The sequence below is a fragment of the Perna viridis genome, chromosome 3 (genome assembly GCF_037379345.1).
Source record: "Perna viridis isolate PV_CMFRI_1.1 ecotype Kerala chromosome 3, ASM3737934v1, whole genome shotgun sequence".
NCBI lineage: Eukaryota > Metazoa > Mollusca > Bivalvia > Mytilida > Mytilidae > Perna > Perna viridis.
This window is the reverse complement of record NC_142447.1, coordinates 30,645,216-30,668,031: the sequence shown is the minus strand read 5'-3', so window position 1 is coordinate 30,668,031 and position 22,816 is coordinate 30,645,216. Positions and strand designations below refer to the sequence as shown.

The 22,816-nt window shown below is 32.3% G+C and overlaps 1 protein-coding gene across 4 annotated transcripts in view; it reads left to right on the top strand.

Annotated features, from left to right (window-relative positions):
• LOC148621824 (vitamin D3 receptor-like) overlaps positions 1-22,816 on the top strand; it is a 112,325-nt gene that overhangs the window by 26,686 nt on the left and 62,823 nt on the right. For all 4 annotated transcript variants that reach the window (XM_088576594.1, XM_088576595.1, XM_088576596.1 and 1 more), the window contains one exon: positions 14,988-15,032. The gene's annotated coding sequence lies outside the window, so the exon portion shown is untranslated. The remainder of the gene's footprint in view (positions 1-14,987; positions 15,033-22,816) is intronic.

The following is a 22,816-nucleotide window of genomic DNA, read 5'->3' as shown; positions in this document are numbered from 1 at the left end:
GCAATTGTTATTACTTGAAATTCAAAATTTATGTTGTCATAAATTTTTGCATATATTAAATTCATAATGAGTTTTATGTGTAAAAATGGTAATTATATGTAATACTTTTTGGTCATAAATTTTGCACAAGAATTTCATTCACAAAATTTAAGTCTTGGATGAACTTTAAATGTGAGATTTATGACAGAGTAATCAAGGGAACCAAGATTCTAGCAGAAATCAAAAGAATGTAGACCAGGGATAAATACCACACATGGAAAACAGACGAACACAACAAAGAACATGAAATAGCTGAAATAACACATACAAAGTAACAAAAGTAAATGAGCAACTCAGACTCCACTAAAAACTGGGAGCATGGACCAGGTGTACTGGTAGGGTAAGCGTCCTGCTTTTCTTGAAACCTCTGCCAAGTTGCTCCTAAAAAGTTAAGTCCAGGGTAGACAAAAGAGGAAAGGAAAGTTATGACTTGTTGAACAAATCAACTTTTATGGTGCAGATGACACTGTAACAATCCACGAGCTCATGATGTTGACCATAAAATTTTTGTAGTGATGACTTCAAGTGTGCAGCACCATAAACCTATTCCACAAGCCTAATTGTAAGAAGTCTAGCATGATACAAAAAGTCTGTGTAGTAACAGCAAGTTCTGGCATAACAGATGAGTTGTCATATGAAAAGTACATTCGCAGGTGCTGAAGAGATGTTGCCACAGATGATTCGAAGGTTGGCAGTACTGGAATGAAAAGTCATCATGTTTGTTGTATAGTTTGATCAATAGTTTTCCTTTACCATCAATCTCTAAGTGTAGGTTAAGATATGAGGCTGATTTTACAATGTCAGTAGTTTCCTTTATCTCAAATTCTTGATGCAATGAATAAAATCTCTGAAACTAGGGTTGTTTAATGGTAATATGCCATCTATATAGCGCAAACTGAGATTAAGGATCTAGCTATACAATGCTCCTTCTTTAGAATCAGATCAGCTATAAAGTCTGCCTTAAATGAATGGAAGGCTTAAAAGAGTAATCAAGGGAACCAAGAATATAGCAGTAATCAAAAGAATGTAATCCAGGGACAAAGACCAGACATGGAAAACAGACATACACAACAAAGAACATAAAGTAACTAAAATCATACATACAAAGTAACAAAAATAAATGAGCAACTCGGACTAAAAATTGGGAGCATGGACCAGGTGCACTGGTAGGGTAAGCGTCCTCTGCTTTTCTAGAAACCTCTGCCAAGTTGCTCCTAAAAAGTTAAGTCCAGGGTAGACAAAAGAGGAAAGGAAAGTTATGACTTGTTGAACAAATCAACTTTTATGGTGCAGATGACACTGTAACAATCCACGAGCAACTCGGACTAAAAATTGGGAGCATGGACCAGGTGCACTGGTAGGGTAAGCGTCCTCTGCTTTTCTAGAAACACCCGCCGAGTTGCTCATAAAAGGTCAAGTCCGAGGTAGACAAACAAGGAAAGGAAAACCATGACCCGTTGAATAAATCAGTTTTCATGGTGCTGATGGATACACGATAACAATTCACGAGTTCATGATGACGACCATAAAACTTCTGTAGTGATGACTTCAATCTTGTAGCAACATAACCCTGTTCCAGAAGCCTATTTGTTAGAGTTCTAGTGCGATACAAAAAGTCTGTGTAGTTTTGGCAAGCTCTGGCATAACGTATGAGTTGTGTTATGAACACTCCATATGCAGGAGCCGAAGGGATGTTGCCACAGATGATAGGAAAGTTGACAATTCTGAATGAAAAGTCATCACGTTTGTCGTAAAGTTTGGTCAATAGTTTTCCTTTACCATCGATTTCTAAGTGTAGGTCAAGATATGAGGCTGACTTCACAGTGTCTGTAGTATCCTTTATCTCAAGTTCATTTGGGTAGATGCGATGTATCAAATCCCCGAAATTAGGATTGTTTTAAGATAATACGTCATCTATATAGCGGAAACTGAGATTGAAGGATCTAGCTAAACGATATTCTTTCTTTCGGATCAGATCAGCTATAAAGTCAGCCTCATAATAGTAAAGGAATAGGTCAGCAAGTAAAGGAGCACAATTTGTTCCCATTGGAATGCCGACCGTTTGTTGAAAAACACGTCCACCACACTGGACAAATATGTTGTCGATTAAAAATTCCAGCATTTTGTAAACATCTTCCTCTGTATATTTGGAAGATGATTTGGAATTATTTCTTACAAAGTATGAGGAATCTCTACCAAGAACTATATATTTGTATCTAGGTGTACCATCTTTTTTGGAAAAACAACGATGTATAATGTTTTTAAGTCGGGATTTTAACTGAGTATGGGGAATAGAAGTACATCTTTTACTAATGCTAACAGGAGAGAGGTTCTCTTTCTTACAACAGCAAGTAGTGACATTTCAGTATAATTCCAGATATATATTCAAGAACACAGGGTCTTGGGGCCACGGTTTTTTTATCATCAAAAATATCATTTTATTATTTTGTTCACATTTTTAGCTCACCTGGCCAAAGGCCAGGTGAGCTAATGCCATCACTTGGCGTCCGTCATCATCGTTAACAATTTTTCAAAACTCTTCTCTAACACTACTTGACTAATGTGAACCAAACTTGGTATGAATGTTCCTTGGGGTATCCTGCATAGAATTGTAGTGGGGATTTTTGATCCATTGAAAAACATGGCCGCCGTTATTCAAAATAGAACATAGGGTCAGACAGTAGTTTTTCGCATATATCTCCAAAACCGTTAGGTGTAGCTAAATTCTGACGGGGTAAAAGTGTTCAACATGATGAGATCTATCTGTGGTCAAATTTTCATTTTAATCTGTTAAGCCATGTTGGAGTTATTGCCCTTTTTCGCGGTTTTTAATAATATTTCGTTTAAAAATCTTCTCCTCTGACACTACTTGACCAATTGGAACCAAATTTGGTATGAATGTTCGTTGGGATATATATAGAACTGGTGTTGTGGGAATTTTTGATCTGTTGAAAAACTTAAATACTTAAATAGAACAAAGGGTCAGACAGTTGTTTTTCGCATACATGTTTATCGCCAAAACCATTAAGTTCAGCAAAATTATTTCAATTGCTGAAATGACCCTTATTGTAAGGCATTCAAAAGTCTTCAGGGATCAAAGTTGACAGGGGACTGCTTGTAAGAGTTATTGTCCTTGAAAGATGAAAAATTAGGTTTTTTAGCCAATATCGTGAATACTGTAATAGATAGAAACTTTCAATAGCTGAATTGAACCTAATGATAGTCCTACCAAAGTTTTCTTGAGTTCGAGTTGTTGGACAACTCCTTGTTAAATTTATTGCCCTTGAAAGACAAACTTAAACCAGGTGAGCGATCAGGCTCCTGGGAGCCTCTTGTTTACTTGTTCTCTGCTTTTAATGTTAATGCTTTTAGTGCTATGCCCAGATTTTTGTCTATAGCCAAAAAAATCCTGGTTCCAAGGGCCTATGGTAAAGAAACTTGGAAATAGAAGGTGCTAGTAGAAGTATAGTTCAATCCTGAGTGAGTGTATGTCAATACACAAAGGGGATTAACATAGTGTATTTTCTTCTTTTTTATGCCTATATAGGCACATTAATTTACCCCTGTCCGTTCATCTGTCTGTCCATCCGTTCGGATTACACATGATCATGGCTTGTCCGGCTATCTACTTGTATTTTTAACTACATATAAAATATTTTACAGGATATTTCTACACATGATGAAGGTGTGGAGGGCCAAAGGATTTTGATTTTCGTGAAATAGTATGAAAATTGATGATAGTTACATTTAGTCATTTTACTCAGAAATATATGGGATATGGCTTGTACGGCTATCTCCTCGTACAGTTTTTGAACTACATCTAAAATATTATAGGATATTTCTACACATGATGAAGGTGTGCAGGGTCAAAGGATTTTGATTTTCATGAAATAGTACGAAAATTGGTGATAGTTACACTTAGTCATAATATTTTACTCAGAAATATATGGATCATGGCTTGTCCAACTATCTCTTTGTACAGTTTTTGAATTACATCTAAAATATTTTACAGGATATTTCTACACATGATGGAGGTGTGCAGAACTAAAGGATTTTGATTTTCGTAAAATATTATGGAAATTAGTGAAAGTTAGACTTCATCATTTTCATCAGAAATAGTGCTATATGGCTTGTATGGCCATCTCCTCATCTAAAATATTTTTTGCAGGATGTTCCTACACATAATGATGGTGTGCAAGGTCATAGGATCTTGATTTTCATGAAATATTACGGAACTGGGTGATAGTTGGACTTTGAAATATTACGGAACTGGGTGATAGTTAGACTTTGTAACTTTTGTCAGAAATGTATCCCAAGCAACACAGTTAGGGATTTGTTTTGGAGGGTATAAACATTTTTTATGTGACAGTCCATCCAACGGTCCTCTTTTTCCCATTGCAACTAGTCTGACACTACCAAACAGAATTTCATGACACTATGTGGCCAGGATACAATATGTAGATATGCATATATGTAAGAATTTCTGATCCCCAAATTTTTTGAGTTACAGTACTGGAACAGTTTGTGATTGCAAGTTTTGGAAGGATTGAGCTGAACCAACAGACCATGAGTATCACAAGTCTTGGAAGGATTTCTGAATCTTGCAAACCATGTCTTCATACAAAAAATAACATGTTCCTAATTTGGCAAATCTAGCAAGTGGGGGCATTATTAGTGTCTTACAGACACATTTGATTTACTTAAAAAAAAATCACTACTAACAAATGAGGCGGGGGCTCCTGTGATAAACAGGGCTTCTAGTTAATACATATAATGGTATCATGGTGTTGCTTGAAGTTGGCATCGTTTGTATTTATTAATTTTCATTTATTGAAAATAACTTAAGTAAAACTTAGTAGGTGTTATTGAAGTTTTAACACATTTTTCCTAGGGACATGGTCGAGGGCCCTTTTGTTTTTATAGATTTTTTGCCCCACCCCCTTTGAATATACGGGACAAAAAGGGGGAAATAGGTAGTGTAATTAGATTTGATAGAAATAGGTAATTGTTAATCAGATTTTGATGATTTTATTGTCAATGAATTCCTTTTGAAATTTTGTTTAATTGAAGTGAATTTTATAAAATAAATTTAAGAGTTTGGAGTTATAGGGGAACAAAATTGGGCCCTAGCCAAAAAGTCAATTTTCTAATTCTGACCTGATGTTGAAAATAAAAAAAATGATTTTTTATGAAAATTCCTGCCTGAGTTTTTTCAATCAGTTTTCAGATATAGTTATAGGGATAAAAGTTTAAGAGTGTTAAAAATATTTTAAAAAGTATTAAAAGACAAAGTAGGGCCTCCACACATGTGCAGTTGTCTTTTTTGGTGATGGGAAATTTTGCCACTTCCATCAGAATATTTTTAAGCCATTTGTAGTTCTGGTCTAACATATTACATATATGGGATGTCGCTGAATGTCTGTCCATAACATTGGGTCCAAACATGCCCGAAGTGAAAACATTCAACAAGCTGCTGTCATATCATGCTACACTCTATGTAGCCATTAATTAAAAACCTAGAAGTGTGGGGTTATTTATGGGATCAGTAGGAGAATCTATACCAGTCTGATATAAGAAGGTATACTGTAAATGTGTGCCATTGAGTTGATAGAGCATTAGTAGTTACATCACTTTCATTCCCAAATATCATGTACATGTATTTCTAGTCTGATTCTGGACAAGACAATAAGTAAGTGAAAGTAGAATAGAAATGGATTTTTATGTTTTATACAAAGTTACTTGTATTTAGGTTAAAAAGATTCATAATGATGTACTTAAAAATAAATTTGCATGATGTGTGATACTTATATATATATTAATATGATAACATTTATTTTTAGATTACAATGTACTAAGATCGTGGTTTATATGCACATAAGATAATTTTCCTCTGTTGAGCCCCATCTGCTAGTAGTACATGCCAGACATTTGATATATGATAAAATTAAGTATTCCTGGTTGAGTTATGAAGTTATCAATCATATTGATACATTAAACCTAGGAGAAACTTACATGGTGCTAACTATAGACAATTATTGGTGATAGTACATTATATTAACTAATTACCAAGGAAGAGTGATATGTTTGTCATGTATCATGCATATTTGTTTATAAAGGCATTTCTATCTCAGAATACAAATCTGACTTTTTTAGTCTAAATTGACTACTTATAGACATTTTTGGTAAATGTAAAACTGTGCAGAAATGTTGATAAAGGAAATCTTGTGGTATGATTGGTTAAAGCAAATATTGAAGTATAATAATTGATCAGCTTTCTTGTTGTATAATGTTCCCATATTTGGAGTAACAATGTGTAGCAGAAGTTAGATTCACAGATTAGAAATAATGTTCAGAGGAAGCCTTTCAACAAATGAACAGACAGTGACTGATAAACCCACAAGGGGCACGGGTTTGACAACTTGTGTAAATTTGAAACTGGGCCATATCAAATTATGTTTTAAGTAAAAGATAAAACAAAGCAACTAAAAGCCCTGTTGTGCTTATCAATTGGTAAAACTGATATATGTGTCATAGTCAATTATCATATTGAGTTATTAATATGAAACCATGACTAAACAATTATTAAGGGACATCTATATAGCAGAAACTGAGATTAAAGGATCTAGCTAAACCATGTTCCTTCTTAGTAATTAGTAAATGGCTGTTAAACAAATCTCAAGTTTTTTTTTCATTGCAATATGATATAATTATTGGTGTAATTCCAGTGTGTGTAAATGCCTACTAGTATATCTTACTGTTCATCTAAAGTTTTTTTCTTGTTTAAATGGAAAGACCACCTTTGCATTAAGTTAGGCTCTTATGATAAATCATACCCACGTAAACAAAAATAAATAACCTTTAATGCAAAATTTGCTTTTATAAAATGCTGAAGCCTATGCAAAGTTCGAAATCCTTCTTGAAGCATAAGTGGATAGCCATCTTGCAGAACTCTCCTATCTGAAGGAAGATCATAGCCAGATTTTATTGATTTTTACTGATAGCGTCCGATTGGCTCGTGACGTCACTAAGTCGGTTTGGTACTGATACAAGTACTGTAAATAATACGTAAACAAAGAATATTCCGTAAATATTTCTACGATCCTGTTTATCTAATCACCAAATCACGATGACTTGTCAGGCTTACGATTGCACGAATGATAAGAGAAATGTTCTGAAAGTTTTTTTTTACCAGCAACATGAACATTCTTTGGAAGTAGCCATAAGATTTTCCTGATGACAAATAATAGTCATCTGGCTACAAAACCCGTTGTTCGTCAATGATGTCTGACATTTGCTTACATGTTGTGCCTTGATGTGAGCAATCTCTTCTTCTATCTATTTTAAGTTGAAATTATAGGGGAAAAGTCCAAGATCTGCGATTTCTTCCCACAACATAATCAATTACCTATTTACTTTACTTTACAAACCGACTTCGTGATGTCACAGTTCAACCGATCATGGTGGCGCCCATAGGTACGGAAAATTCAAATTTCCTAATTACAAATCTCGATTGATTAATTAAGAAAAGGAAATTATTTTGTCTCAATTTAATTTTCATGAATATTTAACAGATTAGTTTCGATATTTATAACTTGCACAATAACATGGTTTTCTCCTTTAAAAGTTGATCAAGACACAACTGTATCATTTTCATTTTTGTCAAACATTAAGCTTATATGAGGTCTTCTAAATATTTGCATTACAACTTTATGAATTTAATCAGATGGAAAATACCATGGATTTCTGAAAAGTTGCATTACTTAAAAATGCTTTCATGTCACCAAAGTGTGCACATTTGTTTTACAAGGTATGAATTTTGTAATATAATTTTGTTGATGCATGTCCTCCTAAAAAACATAATCATTTAAAACAGTGGCCTCACTCTCCTTTCCCTAGCTTTCAGTATTGCATGTTGATTTGCCTCTTTTGTAGTTGTGCTATATATCTACAAAATACCTTTGTTAATCAAAGATGTACTGTTGAAAGCATAGATCCTATTGTGTGTAAACTTGGTAATATTAACTGTCGGTGTTGATGTATGTAAGTTTTTCACTAATCTATCATGTTGACCTTTAATCTATTTATATCCTCCATCTTAGGGTAAGTTCTCTTAAACGTTTTTAATGTTGATTAGTTCAATTGTTTTGTTAATCATTTATCTATTTCATATATGTGATATTTTGATCAATATGGTATAAATTCCTCTGCCTAAATTTTCTTCCTGTTAATGTATTCTGCTGTATGATATAAAAGTAAACAACTTGTGGGAGCCTTGTCTCTATTTTTTTTATTTGTACTGGAAAATTTATACTTTTGAATTTTATTGTTTTGTACTATTCACACATGAAATTTTTTTCTGTTCACTGCTTTGTGTTGGGATGGCAGTTTTTAAAGGGAAATGTGCTATATCACACTTAGTTCAACAGTTTTACTGTATTAAGTCAGTCAACAAGCCTTCAATGAATAATAATGTCCTGAGTATGCCTTCTACTTGCCCCTAAAACAATAAGTATACCAGTCAAGCCAATTTGACATCACAATACATTGTTAACATGTAAAATCAAAGTTCAGAATAACACAACAAAGACCCTTGAATACATTATTATTGGCAATTGTTTAAGTTTTAATGAAGTGTTCCCAGTTTAAATTTTAGCTGATCAGATTAATTTTTTTTTTAAATCTTGTGGTCCTCTTTACCACTGATGAAATTAATCTTAACTTGTTGAAAACATTTCTTCAAAAGAGTAGATTTGACTGTTATGTGGGCTTGGTTAAAAAATCTGTTGGTCTCTATTTTTGTGTCAGTGTAATGAATTAAATTTCATATTAAAGTACCATTTGACTTTGGTAGGTAATAAATGATCAGATCATTAGAGTGTGACTCTTCAGGATCACAGAGGAAGTTTGTTTTGATGACTTTTTACTGAGTAACTTGACAGATCCCTTTCATCTTTCCTTGTTTTCAATTATAATTGTTTTTGAATCTATGAATTTAAGCCTTAATTTTTGGAAAAGGAGCGATAGGGTCACAGGGATAATGTTTTACAGATGGACATTGTTTTGCCTTTGCAATACATTGGAATGCATTATCTGTGTGTGTGTTGTTTTTTTTTTTGTTTATTTATGTTTTAGTGTCATATTCTTAAACACATTCCCTCTTCCCTGAAGACAGCACTTTTATGTCGAGTGATAACATGACCCAGTTAGACTATAGTACTTGAGGCATTGTCTATAAATCCATCATTTTACAAAAGACAGCTTGGCTATGACTTTATATGTTTTATTACTTTCAATCTGATTTGTCTTCACACCATACTGACATTAAAATGTGACATATAGCACCCACAACAAACATTTCAGTTCGAGAATTCTTTGAAAAAAAACGTTCTTCATAAATTTAATTTTTTTGGTGTTGTCTTATAACTAAACATGGCTATATTTACTGTGACATCATTTTTTTATGACTGCAGAAAAATTGTGGTTGTATAAGGTATGGCACTGTCTTTGTCCCTGGTATTGTCATCATCTGTAGACACATGGTTTTCGTGCAATAACTTGCAGAATACATTTTTGTAGTTGGTGGATCCTATATATATTTACATCAAGATTCTAAACCATAAAAGTAAGGTTTGTATTGATTTTTTGCATCGTTGTCCCAAATAATGACAAAAATGGAGTCATAAGCAAACATTTCTTAGAGTTAACACATAACTTAAGAATATGCATGTGTTGTTACAAAATGTTCTATAACACAAAGGTCAAATTGAAATTGTTACAAAATGTTCTATAACACAAAGGTCAGACTGAACTTGATTTTTGTGGTTATCATCTACAATGTTGAGAAATTAAGGGCTGAAAAGGGCAAAAACAAGAGTTTTACTTGTTTTCAATCAAAAGAGAGAGTAAAGAATGTATTGATACTTATGGAAATGTACATTCCATATCATAATAAAAAGGTTTTGATTTTTTTTAGGGAGGGCTTATAATCCTTACTGGTTAAGAATAGGGGTAAAAAGGGCCAACATAAATTTTAAAACTTGACTTTGTAACTAAAGAGTTTTGGTTGTGTATGGATCTCTATGTAGTTCTATCACTAAGTTCCATACCAACGAAGTCTGTATGGGATAGATTTTTACTGGTTACTGTATGTATGAAGGAATTATTATGGCGCAACAGAGACCAAAAACCACATTTTTCTGGTCTTTTTACAAGAAATTGCTTTAAAGTGTATGAATCTCTATGAAATTGTAGTACATGTAATTGTTAGTTGGGAAATTTTGACTATTAGTTTAATTTTACTTTATTTGGCACCTCTCTTGAAAAATCAATATTAAGCTACAAAATATAATGTTTTTTTAAAATAATATTAGACAACAATAAATACATACATGTAGTTAAATCTGTCTTGAGTGACTACACGAGGGAGAGCAATTCATGGTCACATAAGACAGATGGTCTTAAAATACAGGTCAATTTTATATAGAATGTACTTCAGTAGAAAAGATATAATCTTCAGAAACTGGTTATTCCTGAATTCAGGTAGATACTATGTCTGGTTTGACTGTTTATATTAGCATATGAAAAAAGATGATAAATTACCTTTGTTATAAATTGTTACACACATATATCTGAAATTATGTTTTACATAATATGGTAGATTTCATAAGAAATCATCAACAAATACCTGGAGTTATCTTGTTGTCACTGTAATCAGTAGACCTTGGACTTACCTTGTTGTCACTGTAATCAATAGACCTTGGATTATCTTGTTGTCATGGTAGTCAGTAGACCTTGGATTATCTTGTTCTCTCAGTAGTCAGTACACCTTGGACTTATGTTGTTGTTACTTAGGGATGTAACGATACATTTTTTTCTCAAACGATACATATCACAATATTTGATATGTTTGATGGTACATATCATGATACATTTTAAGAGATGTGTCCTTCATGGGCACAGCCATGTTTTATGAAACAAAGCCGCTGTAATCAGTAGACTTTGGATTATCTTGTTGTCACTGTAATCAGTAGACCTTGGACATATCTTATTTTCACTGTAAACAATAGACCTTGAGCTTATCTTGTTACCATTGTTATCAATAGACATTGGAGTTACTGTGTTGACACTGTAATCAGTAAACATTGGACTTACCTTGTTGACACTGTAATCAGTAGACCTTGGACTTATCTTGTTTTCACTGTAGTCAGTAGACCTTGGATTTGTCTTCTTGTCACTGTAATCAGTAGACCTAGGATTATCTTGTTCTCACTGTAATCAGTAGACCTTGGACTTACCTTGTTCTCACTGTAATCAGTAGACCTTGGATTATCTTGTTGTCACTGTCATCAGTAGACCTTGTAATCGTCTTCTTGTCACTGTAGTCAGTATACCTTGGAATTGTCTTGTTGCCACCGTAATCAGTATACCTTGGAATTGTCTTGTTGTCACTGTAATCAGTAGTCCTTGGACTTATATCTTGTCACTGTAAATAGCAGGCTAATTAATTGTTTTATGAACACAAATTAACAGCTGTTTTGCAACAGCTCTTTATATGTTGAATAAGGTAACCTATGTTTTTTGGAATTAATTAAGCTAGCTTTACCATTGCTGCTGCCATAGTAAATTAAGAGAAATCATGCTTCAAGTTGTATTACAGCAAGTAGTATGGTTAACTTCATGGAATTGAGTTGGTTTTCCATTAATTGAATGAACATAACCTAATGAACTGCCTTATGGACTGAATTGGACAATTTACAATGAGATTTAAACTTTCTATCATTTCATAGGTATTTTAATCTAAGTTTGATAAAATTTTGATGATTTTTTTAAAATCCAACTGCCCAGTATTTCATCAGGTATTTCAGTCAAGGGAAGATCAACTCTTTTTTCTGAATTTAACAATCTTACTCGCTGTAAGATTCCCATGCTAGGATGCAGTAACACTATTGTTATAAGTACTACTCTTTTTTAATATGCTATCTCATTAAATAAAGTTTAATGGTTTATTTCTTTTTCAACAGTAACTGAAACCCGTATTTTTAAAAAATCTGCTTGAGTAAAATAATGCAGAAAGTATAGAACATAAATTTTATTCTTTTAATGGATGAGAACAAAAAAATTTACTCAAAATTTAAAACATTTTTTTTAGCAGGGATAAACTTTTAAATAAAATATGATTTGGAATCTCCATCTAACAGAGACAAACCTTAAAAGTATAAAATACTTGGAATCTTCACCTAACATAGACAAACCTAAAAGTATAAAATACATGGAATCTTCACCTAACAGAGACAAACCTTAAAGTATAAAATACATGGAATCTTCACCTAACAGAGACAAACCTTAAAGTATAAAATACTTGGAATCTTCACCTAACAGAGACAAACCTTAAAGTATAAAATACATGGAATCTTCACATAACAGATACAAACCTAATAGTATAATATGACATGGAATCTCTATCCTAACTGAGAAAAAATGTGGAATCTCCAACTAACAGAATTGCTTTCTAGAAGTAGAGTATTGTTACAGCCTTGTAATGGATTGACAGGTGTGAGATGGTATATATCACATTACGAAGTCTGTTGACAGTAGATTATATTGCAGATGGACATCCTGTTTACAGTATACATATATGCATTGTACTACTAGCTAATTAATCTGTGATTAACTTGACAAATCAATAACAGGATCATGATATCTCTTGTAACAGTACATGTATGATCATCATAATAGAAAATCTGGGTGAATTTTGTCATAGTTACTCCAGAGAATGTCTTTTGGAGTTACAGGTAGGGTTATCTGATTGATTGTGCTGTTGTTTCAGTTGGTCGGTATATATTTCTGTGTGTTTCATTTTGTGACATATTGCAATAATTGAGAACCAATGACTAACTTATGGTGTTGTTATTTATGTAATGTTTTCTGAAGATACTATCTGTACCTGAAATATTTATGAAAATTTAACACATTGCTTTAGACCATGGTAATCCCTATCCTTTGGTTTTTTATGTGACCACAAAAAAAATTGTGGTAATAAAATGGTAAAGTGCTTTTGTCATTTATGTTATAGTTATTGTTGTTTGTAGACACTTTGCTTTCATGCAATATCCTGAATATTAGTCACTAGGGATCCAAACCACAAAAAAGGATTTGGTATTTATTTTGGGGGCAATTACCCCAACCATTTTTAATTGGGGCTAAAAATGGGGCAAAAAAACAAACATTTCATTAATTTGTGTTTTGTTTTTTATATAAACTCAAGTATTAATTAGGATATGACCCTACTATGATATTGAACCACAAAGGTCAGACTGTGATTGATTTTCAGGGTTACTACTTGAACCAAACCATAATTAGCATTTTGTTCAACTCAGTATAAATTGCTTATTTCTTATGTCTTACTCTAACTTCAAAAATTTCAAAGTTCAGTGATTACTTTTATAATGATCAGATTCTTGCCAAACAGTTAAATAGACCTTAAGTAGGAGCTTTATCAAGATTGAATGTTGGGTTCAAATGTGTGACAATCGTTAAGGGTTCCACATCTGCAACCTTATAAAACTGCACCCTGTGAAGATTTTTATTCTCCATTAGGTAAAGTTTTTTTTTTCAAAATTAATTTATCATGTATATTTCATGATCTTGCAGTGCCTTACTTGTCTAGTGGGAGTTGATTGAATTCAGTCTTTAGTCAAGTTGTACTAAAGCCTTAAAGAAAAAACAGGTAGTCATGGCTTCTTAATCAGATGTGTTTCATTTCATATGAAATATAGTTACTACTTGGCTGCTTCTTCTTGTACCTTTTGGTGATCTCCCTTCCTTTGTGAGCTAGTCCTTAGCATCTAGAACAAAGCAACTATTTAACTTTATAGGCCTGGAATATATGAGGTATCTGTCAGTAATTTTTTACAGCAAGTTATAATGTTAACTTCTGGGAATAGAGTCTAGTTTCTCTTGATGGAATAACCAATACCTGATATGTCTTAGGTAGTTAATTTGATAAGTAACAAGGAATTTTAACTTTCCATAATTTCATAGGTATTGTAATCTTCAAGTTTAACCTTTACCAAGTTGTGCCTGGAAATATATGGTCTTGGGGTATAATTAAATTTTTTGGTTCTGGCAGTGTGATTTTTAGCTAAGAAATGCACAATTTTTCTTTTCATCTGCTAGCAAGGTGAATGTGCTTAAGAATGAGACTTACTTATATAGAGTTTGATAAAAAAAAAAAAAAAAAAACAGAAAAAAAAGTGACTCAAAAAGCTGCAATTTTTTTAGGGATAGGGGCCATTTCTTGACTCTCATCACAGTAGATATCTTGCCTTGAACCGTTTTTCACCACTCTCAATATGTCAACCCCTTGCAGTATAGGCTCAACTGTGACAACAAATTGAAAACAATTCCTCATTTATTCTTTTAAGTCTCACTTTTAAGTCCATTTTGTGAAAAAAAAATTTAGGTTCACCTGGATACACCTATAAACTGTTCCAAGGCTGAAATGAAGATCCAAGCCGTGCGTGTGTACCGGTATATACTTTATTGGAATAAAACACTCATCAAAAACATAACTTAATAACCAATGGTAAAACCTGGAACAATATATTAGGATATAGGATGACACTTGATCATGTTAAGTTGTAACCTTTTGTAAGATAATTATCCTAGTATTAAAGGTGGTGTGTACTTTTAGAAGTAGGTTAACATTAAATATAAAAGTTTTGATAAGTTTACTCTATACAATGGATTTGTAGATTGTTTATACCGTTTATTTGGTATTTTTAGAATTCAGTATAATCAATTTTCTTACTACAAATAATACAACTACTGGTATAGTTTTGTAGATCAGTTTATGAGAAATATTTCTTCATTTTTCAGAAATTCAGGTACTCAGTTTTCATGTTATAGTTATTATCTTTTATGGAACAATTTTCTTATTTTATTTACAGATGGTGTTTTACATTCAGAAGCTGATATTTCTGTACAGCTGACAAGTAAGTTATCCTTACCTGTAAGTGGTATTACAAATATTTCAAGAACTTACTAAAATGGCAGTATTACAACAATAGGAACAATGATGTGCTAAACATTATAAAAATACTGAGCAGATGATTGAAGGAAGGTTATTATTGTCTCGAATTGGACCAGATTATATCAGGCCTTATTGTATTCATGATATAGACGGAGCATCAGTAATGTTGTATATATGTTGAATGTAAGACCAGAACTATGAATGGCTAAAAAATATTCTGATTTAAGTGAAGAAATTTGTTGACACGGAAGAAGACGATTGCATAAGTGTGGAGGCGCTGTTTTGTTTTAAATATGACATTGATCTCCGTCCATCATAGGCATAGTCTAAAATCAAATTAATCTTTTGGTATATTTACCTGTGTCACCAATGGTCTAATAGCAGCTTGACTGTCTGTCCATCTATCATTTAAAGGGTACCTTATACTTTGTCTGATTTGTAACTCAAAAAGAGTTTCGAACCAGTGTTATTGAAGCTCTACATAGTATTTAAATACATTAATGCACCTTGAATAATGTAGAAACTTGATAGAATTCAGCATGTTGAACATTCAGTATTTTTTGACACACTTTATTTTAGACATTACTTACTTAGTGTAATCTGTTGCTTACAAGTACTTTATCAGTATATTTCAAACTCTGCACAGTCTTTATATACATATTAAAGATATAAATTATTATATTGAGAAATTTAATTATTTTTTTACTATATTTTAGAATGTTGAACCATTTTTTGACGATCTATGTAGTACCTTCTTTTACCATTATTTTTTCTTAGCTTCTTTCTTCACACCAAAATTCTTGGAAGGGTTACTGTTTTTTATTTCTTTTAATATCAAACTACAATTTTTAGTGCCATCTGAAGGAAGGAACCAATTGATCAATGTATCACTTCAATTCCATGAAATGGTTCTACCATATGCAATTCAAGGAATGAAGCCTCGGTGTTTTATGTATTTTTGAATTTGGAATACTGCAAGATTTCCTAAATAGGGTAGATAAAATATGATATTATTTGGGGTCAGATGAGTCTGACTACTGGGTTGGTGAATACCCTTGGGGACCTCAGGTATATATTTGCTATGGCACTAAACAGGGCGAGGATCTGCAGCTTACTTAAAAAGCAAAGTTAACAAAAACAAATTTGAATTTTGACATGTGTCCTTTTAATATCATATTGTCAGTAAAATTATTACAAAAGTTTGTTACCGCTTTTTACTGATAATACATGTATGTAGAGGAAAGTCTTTTTTTTTCCAACACTCCATCTTCCAGCTTCTTTTCCATATTCTCTACACAACTTACACAATGGTCTTACAATTACAAATCTCTTATACATTCATTATCTATAAGGTTGTTATCTCTACCAAAATAAAAGCAACAATCAGCAAAAGAAGGTTATGGACCAAAAGCAAGTTGTCTCTATTGGGCTGTTGTGGACCAAAGGTAAGTTGTCTCTATTGGGCTGTTGTGGACCAAAGGCAAGTTGTCTCTATTGGGCTGTTGTGGACCAAAGGTAAGTTGTCTCTATTGGGCTGTTGTGGACCAAAAGCAAGTTGTCTCTATTGGGCTGTTGTGGACCAAAGGTAAGTTGTCTCTATTGGGCTGTTGTAGACCAAAAGCAAGTTGTCTCTATTGGGCTGTTGTGGACCAAAGGTAAGTTGTCTCTATTGGGCTGTTGCAGTTTAGTGCCCTTCTGGTTTCTTGGAATTTGATATGGTGTAAAAGAAAATGAAGAAAAGTATTGAGCTTGCAACCAGATTCTGTAAATCTGTTCTGATGACATGTTGTAAACCATAAAATGTCCTGTAAAACTTGAACTTTTCTAGTACCATTGTCAATATTTGACATTTTGCACAGTACATTTTCAACTTGAAGAAAGCCTATTATTTCATTGTACAGTCTTCTTATGGCAATAACCTTGTCATCACTCACAACCTTCTCAGAAAATCAAAGAGTTTTTGAAGTTTTCATCATTACTTTAATGGCATGTTTCTTTTTTGAATTTTGGTCATATATACTGGTAGTATTCCAAATAATTATGCTGTCTTGGGAGGCTAAATTTCAACTAATATGATCTTGATAAGTGTAATATATCTAATGATATACTAGCTTGGCTCTTTGTTCAGTAGTTGTTACAAGCCTAAAAGATCATTTGAAATCTCTAAATACCAGTCCTATATTAGTACTCACATTTTAATGACGATATCCTATACTTAAAAAAGACATTGCTTTAACTATATAATCATGGTTAACCCATGGAGATAAAGTAGGGATGAAACACTCTAGTTTCTTATTGGAAAAAATTATTTCTTGACTTGGTTAGCTTCTTCTTCAGGTGATTATCTTGCCTTCTTCCATTGAAATTCACACTGTTACAGAAAAATTTTAAGTTTTTGATTTCTTGCAATCAACTGTTGAAATAAGCTCACCTTAATCAAAGATCTGTAGTTTATGGATAGTTGTAGCTTACTTGTAGTTTTAAAACTGTAAATGTATTTTGTATATTTGTAATCTAACTTGGCTTTTAATAAGACATGAGGGTCAACCACCAACTTCATATCATATTTTTAATTTTGGAAGAAATAAGGAAAATGTGAACCTAAGTCCAGATGCAACATTAAAAGCTTTACAATTTTCTTTATTTAGTAAAAGTTCTAAGATGATACCTAAAAGGAGTTCTTCTTATGTCTTTACAATTTTCTGACTTTTGAAAACTGATAGAGTTAAACTGAAAATATATAAATTATAAAGAATCACTAGGCTACAATACAATACTTTTTTTTAAACCAATCATGTAGCCTCAGTTATTTTATTATCTGAGAGTTTACATGCACTGGTATATTCTTGTGTAAATAAATAAGAAGAAAGCCAGGAGAAAAATTGATTCAACTGGATCAAACTCATATGACAGATTTTTGCAATTTTCAGTTTCTATTTTAAAATAATACAAAATCAAGAAACAAAATAAATACATTGTACAGAATTTTTTGGAATTTTATGTACTTCATTCATGAAAAGGGGGAATTTCCAGTTTTTAAGCTATGTACAAAAACCCTTGATTCATTTTCATATTACTTAGAAAATAGTTTTTTTTAGCATATTAGAATCACCATATCTGTTTTTCCAAATTTCAAATTTCCAAAATCTTGATTGGAATGGCAGGAAGGATGCCTTCAACTATGTTTGAACTTGTTTTCATTAGTAACGAAGTAAAATACCCTGGTTCTTAAAAATAATTTGACAATAATTGTAGGTTCATCATGCTTTACCGACAAAAATTATTAGTATGGCACCAGGCATACATGCTGTTATGCTTTTCCCTAAAAAAAAATAGGACAGTTTCCTGTTAGGAATGATAACTCAAAGAAAGCATCACCAATTGTCATGACACATTGGTGAATTGTTTAATTGCATTGTTATAAGCTCCTTTTTTATTTTTACTTATCATAACTTCCAAAGACTAAATTTTGGTGTATTGTCGGTCTGTCTGTCTGTTTGTATCTGTAATAAGTTTTATTGCAAGACTTCCATTCTGATCAAAATATTATCCTGTTTCACACATTTAACCCCATTCAAATTTCAGAGCTGCTGAGCCTTGTTGGCCAAACCAAGCTGTGCCCTATGAAACACTTTATTGGCTTATAACACACAACATTAAAGTGGTGTAGAGAAAATCTGAACTTATAACCATTGCACATCATGAGGGTTCATAGGCCGTTCCATCAGCCCCACTTTATACTTGAAAAGTTTGGTTGTCGTAGTAATGTCAGTAATGCCTATACGCAACTACCAACTACGCAGTTGCGTACTTTCGAAAAAGTAACAAAAATAAAAACACACATTTTAAAGATGAAATAAAGGTTTTATGCAATGACTCACTTGGGGCCTTGAGGGACCCCCCCCCCCCCAAGACCCCTCGCCGTAATTTAGCGTACAAATAAAACAGGCCTAGCTACGCCCCTGAGTGTAGAAAAAAACTGGAAATCACAAGGGCAAACCCTCCATAAGCCAGTTGGTCTCCTTTGTTTTTGGGAATTTCTGGATCCACCATTTGGGCTACAATCAATTCAACAGAACCAAATTGTACCATAGTTGTGTTAAAATTGGTGATTTTAACAATTTTGGCCAGAAAAAGGTAAATAATATAAAGATAGATAGACATGTTGACAGGTTATTAGTTGTATGTCTTTAGTCATTTTCTGTCAAAATTGACAGTTTTCATATCTTTTATAGCAAGAGTAGGTTCACATTGGCTTGGTTGCTATCATTGTGTTTTAGTAACATTGTTCATTGTAAGTCACAATGTTATGATTTATTAGTTAGGATGAAATTACATGATTTATGTACACACAAAAGTGTCAAGGTGTGGGTCCGGGTGAAGTGATTGCTGGGAGGTCAGAACCCCCCTCCCACCTTTGTAGGAAAATTTTGATAATTTGAGCAAATAAAAAAGAATGAGCAAATGAAAGCCTTGAAACCCCTTTTCAAAATTTCTGGATCTGCCTCTGGTTGTGAGAAATAAGAACACTTATTGTGTATTAGTTGGGTTTTGGATATACATGGTGCAGAAATGTTGCATTCTAACATGTTTGTCTAACCACTTTTGGACTTTAAAATAAGTTCAGTTTAGACAGGCGTTCAGTTGACCAAGATTCAAAATACATTTAAATTGAAATAAACAGACTTGTGTCTGGTTTAGACAGGTTTTTGGATCATTCAGGATCCACTGAAATGTACTTAGTAATTAAATTGATTACTTTTTTCTGTTAGATGAAAGAAAATATTTGCATTTAAAAATGATGCATGTATATTAGAAAAATTTCAAAAGTGATAAGAAACATCAATCATTATTTTGAATGAAATTGACATTTTATTTTGTCACAGCTCTTGCATATGTCGACATAACTTTCACCTGATCAACCTTATATAATTCTATATTTAGAACATTCAGAGGCTGTATTGGAATATCTCATTAACAAAAATACCATGTCACCAAGTTCTTGAAAATTTACATTCAATTGAAATTGTAAGCTTTAGACATTAATGTCTCTTTTCTCAACATTTTATTGATTAAAATTATTCCTGTAACCCTGTATCTTAAGTAAAAAAAAGTGTTTCCTGGGAAAAGTAGGTCACTAGAGAAACAGTAGGAATACTTCTTTTGGTGGGTTGTTCAGGGTAAGACAATCATTTCATATTTGATTTTTAATTAATGTTAAAGGTTTTTTCAAAGAAATGTTGGAGTGAAAAATAGTTGAATTATTATGAGAGTGGGATTGTTTTAAATGACTTGTACCGTATTAGGGAAACAAGTTACTACCAATGATTACCGGTATATATATGTATCTGTAGATGATGATCTTCGGTATGAAATTATTTTAAAAAATGTTATGCAGTGGATTTTATTTATTTAGCAAAAATATTGTGTATTGACTTCTATTTACAATGTAGAAGTTGGTCTGTCAGTCTGTTTTTTATGTAGGTCCTTGTTTGTCAAAATCTTATTGTTTTCAAGATGTACATTTTATGTATTACCAAATGTCATCCAAATTTGAATATAGTGGTATAATTTAATTTCAAAAGCAACAAGCTTTTTGATTGGATAAGAAATTTTGTCCATATCTCATAGACCAAATTTAGTAATGTGACTGTGAAAGTTTTAGTAATGTGACTGTGAAAGTTTGTTTAAGTTTCTGAGACATAGTTTTATAATTTATGTGGAAAGTTGATTAGCTTATAAGAGAGGTAATCTAATTGATCTGAGTCCAGTTTCATAGAGAATGTCAAATTGAGATTTCCCTCAAATCCTTCTCAACTCAAATTTTGACCAGTCAAATCAATTGAAATTAAAAGATTTGAGGAATACCTCAATTTCTGATATATTATTTTTTGGATTGATTGTTTGATTATGGTTAACCATCATATGACATATAGTTCATGCTTTTCAGGATGAGAACAATTGACCAATTGAACAGACCCTGCTTTGTACTAGTTCATCATAGAGCCCAAGCCTGAGCATATTATATAATCAGAAACAAGGTTGAGGAGGAATCCTTATTTTAACTTGTTCATAGAATTTTGAGTTTTCATCATGAACAAGATAAGTTACTTTGCAAAGTTTAATTAAATTTCTGGTTTTTTTTTCTAAAACAAATGTTAGTAACCAATATAATCTTCAGCTTAATCAAGATGATTAGGATATTTGAGGATGTTAACCCATAGACTATGACATCACTCGACTAGAATAAGACATTAACAGAATCAATTCATGTTGACAATAATTCTAAGACATTGACACTGGCTTGCATAATTGACCAAGTTAGGATGTCACATAATCAATATAGATTACCACAATCTGCACTACTTCCATGCAGTAAGATGAATACCCTGGAATGTTATTTTTCTTTTATTTATGGCTCATTGCTTCAATACATGTCATGCTAAATACAAGAATTAGTTTACTACATTTCAAGCATTTTTCTTTGATCCTGGTATTTTTGTTGTTGTTGCGGTGTCTTAGTTAAGGGGAGATAATACATATAAAAGCTACTCATTTGTATCTTTTTTTTTGGTATTTTTTGAAGGATTTTCAAGATGATTGTACCCTTTCAACTTTTATACCAGAAATATTTTATATCTTTCTCTTGAAGTTGATTTCTCTCTTTACAGTAATTGTGTAATTTACTATTCATCATGATTCAGCCACAATGTTTTTTTTTGTATTCCAATTGTTAATAAGATTACATAGCATTGATTTCTCTGATGTCTGATAATCCTTCATGATGTATCATCTTAATTAAGAAGGAATATATTTACTCTTTACATCTGTTAGAATATAGACTACTAATTTGGTTTGTTTATACTCAATAATGAATTAAAGTCATGATGAAACTGAATGAAATATGAATGAGTTGGTTTAGCTGTGTAATATCTGATCTTCCCCACAGTGATGTGGTTCATAATATATTGTTATATCTATATTTTGTCTTTACTTGTTTATAGGTTTGGCTTTTATCTGTAATTTGAATTGAGGGTCCTCACCATGAGATTGAGTTTGATATCACATATATCAGCCATGTACTCCATCACCCTTGTATCAGAATCATGATATAACAAAGTATTATATGAATTTAGAATTATTTTGGAATTGAGAAAATGAGTAAAAAAACAATTGGTAAAACTAATCCCAGCTAAAGGAGTTAGACATGCAATCATGGCTGTGGGTGGTGGGGTTCAACTAACCTTACACCTAAGCCATGCCTGCTTGACTAACCCCCTTAGTTAGTTAAATCTCTGGATCTGCCACTGTGATTTTTCCTTCAATTCTGTTTTGTATTTTATTTATAGTTTTGGCTCCATTTAATAGTTTTTATTCTCAGATTTGTAAGCTTCAATAAATCTGTAAACCATTTTCTTTCTTCAATGATTAAATTTTGCAAAATTTATGAGGGACAGCAAAGCATGAATGAATTGCATCATTAAAGTCTTCATATAACTGATAACTACTATGAGATTATGTAAATCATGAAATTAAATAAGTCACTGTACATTGTGAAAACTAGTATTCCTGAAAATAAATTTGTTTGCAGTAAATTTTTTCTTGGTGGGTCTTTTTATTGTGAAGAATAGATATCTGTGAGATATATAAAGGTTCTTATATAGAAGTGGAAAGTTTAGTTTTAATTATGGAGGTACTATACGTAGTTGTTTTGGTGATATGAGTATAGTAAGGTCACATGGTTTA